Here is a 14977-nt window from a genome sequence, read left to right as displayed (position 1 = left end):
AGCACTATTTCCTGTCCTGTAGTGCTTCAGGCACGTGCACGCTACCTACCTAGGTATCTCTTTAACAAAGAATAACATGAAAATGAAACATTTTTTATAATAGAAGTAAATTGGAAACTTTTTAAAAATTGTATTCTCTATCTGAATAATGAAAGAAATGTTTTGGGTTTAATGTCCCTTTAAAGGGACAGTAAAGTCATAATTAGACAGAGCATACCATTTTAAACAACTTTCAATTCTACTTCTATTATTTAATTTGTTTCCTTCTCTTGTTATCCTTTGCTGAAAGGTTTATCTTGGTAAGTTCAGGAGCTGCAAATAACTTAGGTTCTAGCTGCTGATTGGTGGCTGCATACAGTATATATACCGATTGTCATTGGTTCACCCATGTGTTGTTAGAAACCAGTAGTGCACTGCTGCTCTTTCAACAAATGATACCAAAAGATTGAAGCAAATTTGATAATAGAAGTAAACTGGAAAGTTGTTTAAAATTGTTTGTTCTACCTAAATCATGAAAGAACATTTTTGGATTTCGTGTGCCTTTAATCCTATCCCCCCCCCTTTATCATGTGACAATCAGCCAGTCCAAAATGCAAAAATACATATACAATGTATGCAGTGAATTCTTGCACATGCTCAGTAGGAGCTGTAGCCTCACAAAGAGTGCATATAAGAAAGAATGTGATGTTTTGATTATGAAAGCTTATTGGAATGTTGTTTATTATTGCATGCTCTATCTCAGTGATTTTCAACCTTTTTTTTTTTGCCACGGCACATTTTTTTACATTAAAAAATCCTGCGGCACACCACTATCCCAAAATTTTACAAAATCACACATTGTAGCCTAATACAACAAAACGGAGCATCAGGGCTTGGCAATCAGGCAATGATAAGAGTAAACTGAAAAATTACAAAAGTTAAGCCAGGAGGGCAAATGGCATACAATGCATATGATGGTAAACAGAAAGGTCTCACCCAGTTAAAGCAGATGTCTTCTCTATGCTGGGACGATATAATTAATATCCAGGGCAGTTCTCCCTGAGCTTGAAAATCCAGGAAGGGGAGGTAAGTGGATCTGTAAAACTGCGACTGTCGGAGTGTGTAGACCGCAATTGATCAAAAGACCTCCGCAGACACAGAAAGAAAATGGCAGCCATTCTCGCCACTTCGGCCCACTTTCCTCCATTCGGAAGCTTGGGAACAAGTGAATGTAGGCTCCTAGGCCTCAGAGTAGGCAGCGGTGATATGTGAGCTGTTGACCCCCGGCACTAACAGGCCTCCGCAACGGGGGGGGGGGGGGGAGAAGAAAAAAGGACTGCATCTGTTTGCTTGACCTCCGGAGCGGAGTCCCGACCCTCCGGAGTGTTGTATATCTTTTTATTAGATCTCTCAGTAGTCCTCTTGGCTATCGTAGCAGATAGCAGGTGCCTTCAAATACATGCACCGCCACCCAAATGCACACTGGCTTGACAGGTCTTCTCTTGCTCAGATCTCCTTGATAGGAACTTTTGTAATGCAGCTGAGGCGAGTGAAATCTCCAGAGCGGAGCCGACCCTCCGGAAAACTGTGTGGGAGTTGAGAGAGTCCCAGCGTGTCCGGATGAGTGTGTAGGGTAGCAGCAGCTACCGGCTTCTGTTCCACTTCAGTAGTGCACTTAAGCAAGAAGAGACCAATTCACGGCTGCACACCTGACGATCTCTCACGGCACACTAATGAGCCGCTTCACAGTGGTTGAAAATCACTGCTTTATCAGAATGATGAAACTTTAATTTTACCTTTAGTGACCTAAGGAGCATTGTACAATCTAAATCAACAGAATTGCCATTCTTTCATAAGATTAGATGTATTGAGAAGGGAGCATATAAACCAGTAGTTTTAGATGAAGACAGTTTTAGATGAAGATAGCAATAAAAGCAGCTAAATCATATAATATCCAAACAGTTTCTATTCAAGAACAGAAACTTTTTCTGTAAAATCCAAGAGGCAAAATCAAGGATATATTAGTACTTCTATAACCACAGAGAAAACAAATTTCCACAAACTTTTATTGTCCAGATTTAAAATAAATAACAACCAAATGAACCACTTGGACACTAACGTTAATTGTAGCCTCATTTTCATTTATATTTTTTGCAAAATTAGAGAATCAGTTTTAAACTTTCTATTTTTTCTCACTGTTATCTTTCTTCCAAGTTGGTAATGTTGTATTAGCTTACCTACCCCTGATGAATGGGGATCTAAGAGTTGTAATAAGGAGGCCACCCATTATTCTGGGCATTAGTGCCCCTCCCCCCCGCAACACCACTGCTCGAGGGACAAGATAAGATTCAATTAGGAATGTCACTCTTGAATTGGTGGGATCTCCTTCTTTTTCCAGTAGATCAACACACTCTTTTAATAACTTTATCCAAGGGAAATGAAACCCAAAAATGATTTTTCTTTAGTTTTCAAGATTATAAAATTAATACATTCCAATTATTCACTATTAGATGTTTGGAATCTTTTCTCTATAATACTTCTATAATTCCGATAGCACCACTGTTTAATGTCTTGTTGGGAACTAACCCCCTTTAGTATTTTTAAGGCCTATATTTACATGTATTATGTGGCAGTAAGTTCAATACATTTTCCAACTTGTTTCTCTGCAATTTCTATTTGTAAATCGTTTGTCTACCAAACCCACAGTAGGACTCATTAAACAAGTCCTATAACAGTGGGCTACCTAGGTAGGGCCGACATGGACAAGCATCCACATTTTATTATTGTTCAGGCCCTTTTTTGTCTTGGCCTAGAAGTGCGTGATTGATTATGCTACTTCAGAATCTACACATGTGGTCCTTTAGGGTGAAGTTAATGATTAGACAAAGTGCATATACAATACTTCTTACTGCACATGCTTTCAGGAGCACACTTTGAATATGTTAAATAGATTTTGACTTCAGTTTCACAATGGGCTGTCAGGTTTTAAGGAAAATTAACCTACTTTTCATGGTGGTCATTCTCACAGAAATATTGAGACGTAACTCTTTTATTTTTTCATATTTGTAAACTTTTCTCTAAAGTGCAAGTAAGTGGATTTTGCTCTATTTATCTTAATATACGTTAATCAATACTTTATTAATATAGTTTGAACAAATTTTTATAACCCTTTAAATGGACATAGTATAACATGTCATGAGAGTGTTTGTTTTTAAACAAAATCCTCCTTTAATTATATGTTTAACTCTAGCAAATGATTAAATACAAAGTTTATGGTGATGGTAATCTCTCCCCTTTATAAAATCAGATTTAGAATGTTAGTGAGTTTAATTCATCATTTGTAATGAAGTTGAGCTATAACTTACTTTTAAATATAGATATAAAATTCTAATACCCCGTGCTCCTCTGCCCACTTAAAGTAATTTTTTCTGTGAGCTAAAGTTTTGAATTGTTGTCCAATCAGCATTCTAGCTACAACAAAAGGCCCACATGGGGAGAGCGCTGATTGTGGAGTGCAGGGTATTTGAATTTCATATCTATATTAAAAAGTTATACAGATGAATGAAACTCTAAAATATTACTAACATTCTGGATCTGATTTTTAAAAGGGAAAAGTTTACCATCACAATTTTTTTGCAGTGGCATAAGTACGTATTTACCAATCACTGGCCAAGACCTGCTTGATAATGGCCCAGAATCAACAATTATTTATTAAACCTCTCTGTTAGGGTTGCCAGCAGCTGTCCTCTACAAAAACACTGGATGACCTGTAGGTAACTGGGCACAGGTGGTAGGTGGAGGGTCACATAATAGCCTCTCCCCAAAGCTCTACTTTAGACCACACCCTTGACCCACCATATATACAGTATCTGTCTCAACTGAGCATTGATTTCAACCCCTTGGATAACCTCTTTGATAGTGTTTTTTACGCCCACATGGTTGACAGTAAAAACCACAGAGCAGATATTTTACTCCAGTGGTGTCAGGTAACACACACAGAGCAATGTGAAATAAAAGCACCGTGCGTGAGCAGTGGCCATCTTTGTTAAGGCCACCAAAAGTATTGCGCATGGGCGGGGGAAGTCATATGCCATGCATGCCTAAAACTTGCAGCAACCTTAACAAAAATGGCCATCGCGCACAGTACTGTTATTTTACTGGAGCTGGCTGACCATTATTTATAATAGGAAGAGACAGCGGCCCCTCTATGGAGGGCACCTGTAGGTATATGCCTATTCAGTACACATAAAAAAGGGGCAGTACACATAAAAAAAAATCTGCAATGTTTTGAATTTACCTTCAACCCTTTATAAGTGTTCCCCAAACATTTTCCCACCTCTTAGGTTGTCCTTGCTGTTACACGTCTCCCCAGAGTAGAAAGTAGACATGTGCGTTTTGTTTCATTCCGAATCGAAATTCGGACAAATTTGTCAAATTCAGAGCTTCGATTTTCCGAATTACCGTAGCAATGAAACTAATGAATAAATACAAAGTAGTTCGGATTTATTCATTACATTCGGATGGCCATGGACTCATCATAATTACACTAGTAGTGTACAGTATATTAGGTTATATCACTCTGCTATGGATTACACCTAATATTACAGTACATAATACAAATCTAATACACAGCACATCCCACCTAACACATACCAAACTTCCAAATTTACGAATCAAATCCGAACCGAATACAGCAGAATACATCCGAATTTATTTGAATCCGAATTAATCTGAATGAATCTGAATGAATCCGAAATTAATGCATTTGAATGTATCCGAATTCGAATCGATCAGAAAACGAAATTCAAAAACATCCAAATCGATCCGAAAAAAATTTCCGCCGCGCACAAGTCTAGTAGAAAGCCTACTTTTTATTTTTTTTATTCTTTTTAAGATTGGATTCATACAGACATATCACATATTAAGCATGACAATGGAAATGAAGACACGCAGATCGCTGAAATAGTTACAGCAAATAATTATTTGTGATGCGTAAATCAAGGACGTCAGCATTCTCCAAATCTCACTTTTTCAATATCCTAAGTAGCGTAGATAATTCTGGTGACCTCTATTACAGGATCCTGTTACATTGAAATAGGTAATTGCTAGGTCTTAAAATGTATATTATTAGGAATCCCAATAGAGATAACAAATAACAAAAACAAACATAAAAACATGCTCACTAACAGAAATAAGCATATTTCTTTTCACATAAAATAATACCTAGTGAAGCTGAATAATGAAAATAACAGTAAAAACAAAGTAAGCTCCTGTTGTCCCCAGCCTGTCAGTTTGGTTAACCCTATATCTGTTAAATAAAGAAGCATCACCATATCTTTCAGAAAAGAGTTGTTTTTTTAGGAGTGCCTCACAGACATGCAGATAGCTAAGTTATAGATAATTAAAGGGACAGTCTACTCCATAATTTTTATTGTTTAAAAACTTAGATAATCCCTTTATTACCCATTCTCCAGTTTTGCATAACCAACAATGTTATATTATTACACTTTTTATCTCTATAATTACCTTGTATCTAAGGCCCTGCAGACTGACCCCTTATCTCAGTTCTTTTGATAGATTTGCATTTTAGCCAATCAGTGGTGACTTAATAATAAATAACTCCATGGGCGTGAGCACAATGTTTATCTTTATGGCACACACAAACTAACTCTAGCTGTACAAAACTGTCAAATGCATTAGGATAAGAGGCAGCCTTAAAAAGCAGAACTTTCATCTCCAGATCTGCAACGCCAGAAACTACACTCAAGATACTGTTGATGTAAGTATGTGGCTCACACGTGGCAATCACACAGTCTTGGTGATTAAACATTTTGGGCTAGATTACGAGTGGATCGCTATTTAGTACTTATCCTAGAGCACTAATTGCGCTAGAAGTAAACATTTTGCGTACATCAGTTTGTGCTCATATTATGATTTGAAAGTAAAATGTTTGCACTCTCGTGCTAACCAAATACACGCAAAGAGCTTACTTCTAGCACAATTAGAATATTGCACACACGATAACCTATTCCCCCATAGAAGTCAATAGAGAAAAAACCCAACACCCTACTCGTGCACTAAACTAAACTCATGTTCTCATATGCGCTAACCTGCATAATTATATATAGGTAAGGTACAGATATATACAGATATATATATAGGAATAGTAGTATAGGCAGGGACTGCCCTCACTGGATTTGGATAAATAAAGTGATGCTTATTTCATGGTAACGTTTCGGGGTTCGCAAACCCCTTTCTTAGACCAAACAGTGTTTGTTCTGAGTAAGGGGTCTGCGAACCCTGAAACGTTACCAAAAAATAAACATCACTTTATTGATCCAAAACCAGTTAGTGCAGTCCCTGCCTATACTACTAATGAACATTTGACTTTGCACCCTGGTTGATGTCCAGGGGGAATTGTGAGTGCAGATGCATGAGTAGGATATATATAGGAATATATATTTAGAAATACTTAAAACATATTCCCCTATGTGCAGAACATTGGAATGTGAAATATTTACAATAAATATAACACTTTATTAAAAATGAATATTGACTAAATATGTTTTTTCATGTTTTCATCTACTTATCTGCAAAGGGCTCCAAAGTACATATATATATATATATATATATATATATATATATATACAGTATATATATTTATGTATCTGTACATATTTATTTTTATGTAAATACATATATACACATATAAATACATAGATACATATGTACACACGTTTTATATATATATTTATATATATGTGTATATATATATATATATATATATATATATATACACATACATACATATACATCTTTAGACATGTATGTATGTATCTCAATATTAAAGTCCTTTACCTGCTTGAGACCTCATATCTTTAAGCACTTATAACTTTATTGTGCAATTTTTTTTGGATTATTTTTTTATTAGATGGTGTTATTATGAGTGTAACTGTACTTTGTAATGAATTTTTGATGTGTTTTATGTTACTTATGTTTTGCAAAACCACAGCTTTGAGATTGCGGTAATCATTCTATCGTTAATCACAATTGCACTCACGCAATCGCGTTTGCTCTCAACTCTTAATACAAGCACAATTTAACCTGCGTGCCAATGATCACGAAAAACACAATATCACTTGTGCGCAAACATTTGCGCTCCACTCGTAGTCTGGCTCTTTATGTCCAGAGTGTGCCACAGACGCCCTTCTGGCCAAATTATCAGTCGTGGGTTCCCTGGGCAAGATTGACTGTTCTGGATCGATAACAATGGGAGAAGACAAATTATGTTTTCCAAATGACTGCACTGCCATCTAAGGTCTTCAAGCAATGGCCCTAGCGCCACTTTCAGCCCACTAATGATGGCATCTGCCAACTACATTCCATCACAGAGTCGGGTATCCTCCATAACCTTTAGCAACTAGAGTCCATATGAATAAAAAAATCAAAATAGTAAAAGGCAAACAAATGAAAATACACTCACAGTGAGTGTGCAGTTTAGAACTATCAAACTTTTGCGGTGGTGAAACCAGATAAAAATTGGTTCCCGAGTCTACACATTCAAAAACTCACACTTAAAGGGACATGAAATCTAAATTTTTTCTTTCATGATTTAGAAAGAGCATGACATTTTAAACAACTTTCTAATTTACTTCTAGTATCTAATTTGTTTTATTATCTTTATATTCTGCACTGAAAAGCATATCTAGATAGGCTCAGTAGTTGCTGATTGGTGACTGCACATAGATGCCTCGTGTTATTGGCTCACCCATGTGCATTGCTATTTCTTCAGCAAAGGATATCGAAAGAATTAAGCAAATTAGATAATAGAAGTAAATTGGAATGTTGTTTAAAATTGTATTATCTACCTAAATCATGAAAGAAAATGTTTGGGTTTAGTGTCCCTTTAATCTAGAGAAACAGTTATCTGTAACAGAGCTTTGACTATCGGCTCCCATTTAATATGTCCTAGTAAACCTTTCTAATTTTTTTTTTCTTTTCAAATGATGTACAGTACAGACAATCATATGCTATACTGTTTGCACTATAGATTACATGCAGAGCAGCTAGTGTGCTCCCTATTTATCTTATAGGGCAGGCGGTACAGCATATGATTGGCTCTAATGCCTATCATTTAAGAAAAAAAAAAAGTCTTGCTGCTACTAGGGGCAGGCACAAGCCATTAAGGAGTAGCAACAACTGTGACTTTCTCTGACCTTAGGTGGGCATCTGCAGAGTGCCCATCTTAAAGATAAAATGCAAAAAAGATCATTTTATAATATTCATGTGTTTAAAAAGTTTATTAAACTGGTCTGTGGACACTATACATTTCTAGCATACTATATACATTGTAATGTCCCTTTATTAATAAGCGCTAGTTGCTGTAGAGAGGATAATCTTCTGCAGAGTGCAAAAAAGAAAATGAATGGTTCTGTCTTAAAGGGACATAATACTCATATGCTAAATCACTTGAAACTGATGTAGTATAACTGTAAAAAGCTGACAGGAAAATATCACCTGAGCATCTCTATGTAAAAAAGGAAGATATTTTACCTCACAATCTCCTCAGCTCAGCAGCGTAAGTTCTGTGTAAAAAGTTATACTCAGCTGCTCCCAGCTGCAGGTAAAAAAAAAAATGAAGAAATGAACAGCAGCCAATCAGCATCAGCAGTGCTGAGGTCATGAACTCTTACTGTGATCTCATGATATTTGACTTAACTCTCATGAGATTTCATAGTAAGCTTCCTTTACCTGATTGTTGAAATAATATGAGAGTTCACGAGGCTCATCTTTTCAGCTGTCCCAGGACAGACACACTAAAATGCTTCTTAGAAATCCTTTACTACAATGGGAGGTGGCTACTGAGGAACTTTTGAGGTAAAATATCTTTCTTTTTTACATAGAGATGTTCAGGAGATATTTTATAGTCAGCTTTTTAAAGCTATGCTGCATCACTTTCAAGTGTTTAAACATTTGGGTATTATGGCCCTTTAAGAATAAAAAAAGAAAAAAACGCTTTGTTCTCAGCTTACATTGTGTATCCTGGGAATTGTGGTTGTGTGGATCTCTGTGTTACACACCCTGTGTGCTATGTGATTCACCATATGTGTTTTGTTGCAAGGTTCCTTGGTTTATTAGGCAACCTGACAGCAGATTATTGGAACATGCTTAGACAGTGCTCAATATTGAAAATTGTCTGATCTTTTATCAACCAGCATCAACACTGACTCTCCCAGAAGACGCTAAAATCACATGTGTGTGTTATTGCTTGCATTTTCACTCAGGGCTTTAGAAATACTGGAAGCAGCTCCTTAAAATCTACGTGTGGCTTCTGATTTTTTGATTATTTTACACATATCTATCTACAATCACTAAAAAGGGACAGTAAACACTTTTTTATGTTTAGTTATGCGTAGTTAAACAATTAGGAATATCCATACATTATTTACTTTGCCTCATTTTAAAGGGACAGACAAGTCAAAAATTAAACAATTCAGAGAGAGCACACATTTTTAAACAACTTTTCAAGTCACTTCCATCATCTAAATGTGTACAATCTTTTTTTTTTATATGCACACTTACTGAGGCACTAGCTCCTATGTATTTCAACCTTTGATCTAAAAAGGTGTGCTGTATTTGTGTGTTTAATTAAAGGAAAACGGAAGTCAAAATTAAACTTTCCTGATTTAGACAGAGCACACAATTTTAAATATCTTTCATATTCACATGCATTATCTAAATATGCACAACCTTTTTATATGCAAACTTTGAGGCACCAGCTCCTACTGAGCATGTGCAAGATTCACAGAATATATGTATATGAATTTTTTGGCTGATGGCTGTCACATGATGCTGTGGAAGGAAAATAGAACTAACTTTAACATTTGTCAGAAAGAAATCTACTACTCATGTGCAAATCATTCTATGCTTTTGTGTTGCCTAATTTGAATCAGCCAATAGGAATGAGAGCTGCTTAAATCCTATTGGCTGATTTGAACAGCCAATATGATTTAAGCAGCTCTAATTCCTATTGGCTGATTTAACATTTTCAGCCAATAGGACTGCAATGGTACCCCCAGTATAAAAGGTATACATTGCATTTGAATCCTCAGTGTGCGGTGGATGATCGCATGAAGAGGACCTCCACGTTGGATCAATGGACCTCCGCCTCCGCAGGGATGAAGAAGATGCCGGTCCCTCGATGGATGAAGATGGAGTCGCCTGGATGAAGATGTACCTCCCCCTGGACCTCCGCCTCTGCGCATTGACCGCTCTGCCTCCGTAGGGATGAAGAAGATGATGGTCCCTCTGTGGATGAAGATGGAGCTGCCTGGATGAAGATGGAGCCACTGGGATGAAGATCGTTCAAGCCGGACTTCAGCAACTGTGAGTACCTAAAGAGGGGTTAGTGTTAGGTTTTTTTAAGTTTTTTTTGGTGTTTTTTTTTTATTAGATTAGGGCTAATAGGCAATCTTAGAAGAGCTAAATGCCCTTTTAAGGGCAGTAAAAGAGCTGAATGCCCTTTTAAGGGCAATGCCCATACAAATGCTCTTTTAGGGCAATGGGTAGATTAGGTTTTTTTAGTTAGGTTTTTTTATTTTGTGGGTTTGGGGTGGGTGGGGGTTTGTAACGTTAGGGGGTGTTTGTTTTTATTTTGTAGCAAAAGACCTGATGTCTTTAAGGCAATGCCCTACAAAGGGACCTTTTAAGGGCTACTGGTAGTTTATTATAGATTAGGTTTGTTTTATTTTGGGGTGTTTTTTTTTTTTTTTAAACGGTTTAGAATAGGAATAATGTTTATTATTTTGAATAATTTGTTTGTTATTTTGTGTAATGTTTTTTTTTTCTTTCTGGGGTGTTTTTTTTTTAGAATAGCCATTTTTTATTTTTAATGGGCAGTTAAAGAGCTGAATGCCCTTTTAAGGGTAATGCCCATACAAATGACCTTTTCAGGGCAATGGGTAGATTTTTTTTTTTTTTGTGGGTTTGGGGGGTGGGGGTTTGCATACTGTTAGGGTTTTTTTTATTTTCTTTTTTAGCAAAAGAGCTGTTAACTTTAGGGCAATGCTCTATAAAAGGCCCTTTTAAGGGCCCTTGTTAGTTTATTATAGATTAGGGTTTTTTTTTTTTTTTTTTTTTTTTTTTTTTTTTTTTTTTTAAACAAATAGGAATAATTTTTATTGTTTTGGATAATTCGATTGTTATTTTTTGTAATGGTAGTTTTTTGTTGTAATTTTAGTGTTTTTTTATTTTTTGTAATAGTAGTTTTATTATTTTTGTAACGTTAGTTTTTTTTTTTGTAATGTTAGGTTTTAGTGTAAGGCAGCTTAGGTCCCCAACAAATTACTGATCCAAACACCCAATTATTTATTGAAAATCATGGAAATTGTCAGGGGTGCCTAAACTTTTGCATACAACTGTATATGTAGCCCTTCTCACTTCTAAAAATTGATTTACAGTCTCAATGTGTTACGAAGTTGGATAAAACCAGGAGATAATGAACCAATTTTTAAATATTTTTCTTTAGCTACACTATTTTTGTAGAAATTATTGATTAAAAAACGTTCACATTTTCTTTTTTTCATTTTCTCCCATTTTTTAGTACTACATTTTTTATTTATTGTTATTTATGTACTCAAACAGGTTATCATAAAAAGGCCTATTTGCTACAAAACAGTACATAATATGTGCATTTAACAAGAGAGTGGCTAATTATTGTGAAATTCCCTATTTGAATACCACATTTGTGTTTTTTAAAGCATTTGGGCTCAATAAAACCCCATATATATTTCATGGGAAAACAACTTTTTTGTATTGGTATACTTTGTGGAAGAGCATATCTAGATAGGTAGCTGCCAACTTTGCAGCTATATAATGCTCAAGACACATCCACATTCTTGTGCCTACTTAGATACACTCTACAAGAAAACAAATCATATCGGAAGCATGAAAGATTATTATTCAGACATATTAATCAATCAACATTAAAGTGAATTAAAGGGATAGTAAAATAAAAAGTTTACTTAGATTAGATAGAATTTGACATTTGAAATAACTTTCCAATTTACTTCTATGATCAAATTTACTTAGTCATCTTGGTATCCTTTGTTAAAGGGATATGAAACCCAAATGTTTTCTTTTATGATTCAGATAGAGCATGCAATTTTAAACAACTTTCCAATTTACTTCCAATAAAGGACCATTAAAATTGATATTCAACAACGCATACAATGTTTCTTTATTGCAAGTGAAACATTATTGCATTATACATTCATTATTTATTTTGCTACCTTTTGCTGTAAAATACATCTAAAAAACATAAGTCCTTACACTGTATATTGGATACCAAATTGCGCGGCTGTTCTATGTTAGTCTATGGTTAAAAAAAATATACGCGCGTAACTTGTATGCTACGCTGTATATGTAATACCAAAATCGCGTAAAATCTGGCGGCGGAGGATTTTGCGACGCTGCATATGTAATGGAGGCCTATATGTCTGTGTCAAGCAAAAAACAAATAATATTATAGCAAATATATAGCACAATGAGATCTAGTGCTGATGTTAGAAACAGCAAAATGTCTATTGAAAGAAATACTTGGCCTTATAGTAATATAGAAAAATAAAGAAGATGCAATCAATTGTTGCAATAAAGATCTAGCAATAACAATATATACAGAACCAAATATAAATGCTCAGTCTGTATGGTTAAAGGTAACCCAGTGGCATCTTCCAAAGTATCGTCCTTATGGCTGTATATCTGTGGAGGATGAGAAAACTTCTCTGGTGAAGTATGTAAGAGCAGCGGACAAATTACGCAAAATAGAACTACTCACAAAGTGACGGTAAATACAGGCAGCATGATCCTTGGAGCTATCAGTATGATAATTTTGCAGTATCTCAAAAGGAAACTATTTAACAACCTAGTAGCACAGCTTGCTATACTCATGTATTTAATTCTTCTCTAGCAAAGCTACCTCTCCACCCCCTAGTTTTTGGTGTAAATAAGTCACTTAAGTCTAGATCAGGCTTCTACATTCAGCTTATATCAGTGTCTGTAGTTTGCAATATTGAGAAGCTGCCAACTGTTCTTAAAGCATTCCAAAAGTTTTGTATTTTTGGGACCAACTGACCATCAATATCATATAGTACATGTTAACATTTCATCACATACCTATTTGTTGTCTCCAATGACGTTTCTATACATTAGAAAAAATAATTTGTATTTTCGGCGTTGACGTCATATCAGTCAACCCTCAAATATGGGAGTTTCACAATCCAAAAAACAGACCAATAGCATTTACGATCAGTGCATATCATTAACTTGCGATGTTGTTACTATGCGCATGCGCATAACAATTAGGCTAGCCTTGCATGCGCATATCAGTTCAAGGACTCCACATTTACCCATACAGTGGTATGGGCATTATCCAAGCGCTTTGAACAGGACAATCGAGTCTGCAGATTTACATTCATTGACGTATGGTATGACAATCAGTGCAAATCACGCATGCGCATAGGGTCGAAAAACCACCATGTTGATAACCTGGGATATCACTCTCGGTTGGAGGATGCCAAGTTATTGCCGGCGGTGGGTTAGGAATTTAATACATTTTCAGAAGAAGAATTCTCCAAAAGGGTTAAACAAAGAAGCGCAATGCTAATTGCAAAAAGATATTATATATACTGATATGGCTATTGAACATTACTTTTTTTCTGGGTTTAGTGTCCCTTTAACACCATCGTTATCAGGTTACACTGCTGGCTCCTGTGACGTCATCAGTGGGAGCAAGGAGGGGTCGCATCGGCGGACAGCGCGAGTAACGCTCCGGTTCCAGTTTGGAGACTGCATACCACACAAGCTCCAAGGATCATACTGTCTGTATTTACCGTCACTTTGTGAGTAGTTCTATTTTGCGTAATTTGTCCGCTGCTCTTCCATACTTCACCAGAGAAGTTCTTTCATCCTCCACAGATATACAGCCATAAGGACGATACTTTGGAAGATGCCACTGGGTTACCTTTAACCATACGGACTGAGCATTTATATTTGGTTATGTATATATTGTTATTGCTAGATCTTTATTGCAACAATTAGGGTATCATTGTATCATTTTTATTGCAACAATTGATTGTATCTTCTTTATTTTTCTATATTACTATAAGGCCAAGGGGCTGAATTATCAATGAATGAACTTAAAAAGGGAGAGTATTGTAGAGACTTAATAAGTAACTACACATAAGACAGGGATTTCAGCATTTTCTTTTTTATTGGTTACAATAACCTTAACAATCATCCCTATTTGGGAAATAAACACAGTGCAATAATGTTCTTGCAAGCCTATAACAGATAGTTGATCACTGATACTAGACTATGCATAAGAACCACATCCAAAATGTGCACAAAGAGCTAAGGCCTTTCAGTCCTAGGAAATCAATTTGCAGCATTCACACATTGATCATGTACTTATATGACTCGTTCAACAAATAACACCTCTAACAGCGGATGGCAATGCAAAATCTGCACTAATCGGCCATCATGTTACACCATGAGGATCTATATTTGTTAGTGATATAGGTTACCTTTAACAATATTGGTTACTGATACACATAAAGGATAATTAACTTGATGAAAAACAACCTATACGTACATAGTAAAAGCTTGCTTATAATCGGTAGCATTGGACCAAGGGGAACCGGGCAACACCTATTTCAGAGGGCACCCCTAACATATGTGAAGGATACGGTGTCATGAAATATAAATTAGGATCTATGTACGGTCCCCCAATCTTAGGTTACAAAAGTACCGCATAATAAGTTTGTAAATAAAGAGATTAAATGACATTGTAGCCACTGAGAAACAAAGTAACAAATATCTTATACAATGAAAACCATTTGTCACATTAATCCTTGAGGGACAACAATAGATGAATAGCCAAACTTAAGGCAATATTGGGATGTTTCCTCCAAGCTGTATGGTACTGTTTGTGAATACCGTC

The 14977-nt window shown here is 35.9% G+C and overlaps 1 protein-coding gene across 2 annotated transcripts in view; it reads left to right on the top strand.

Moving 5' to 3' along the window:
* Positions 1 to 14977, top strand: part of CRYBG2 (crystallin beta-gamma domain containing 2) — a 298904-nt gene that overhangs the window by 12573 nt on the left and 271354 nt on the right. The window lies entirely within an intron of this gene.

Source organism: Bombina bombina, chromosome 3 (genome assembly GCF_027579735.1).
Source record: "Bombina bombina isolate aBomBom1 chromosome 3, aBomBom1.pri, whole genome shotgun sequence".
Classification (NCBI taxonomy): domain Eukaryota; kingdom Metazoa; phylum Chordata; class Amphibia; order Anura; family Bombinatoridae; genus Bombina; species Bombina bombina.
This window is presented reverse-complemented; position numbering and strand designations above follow the sequence as displayed.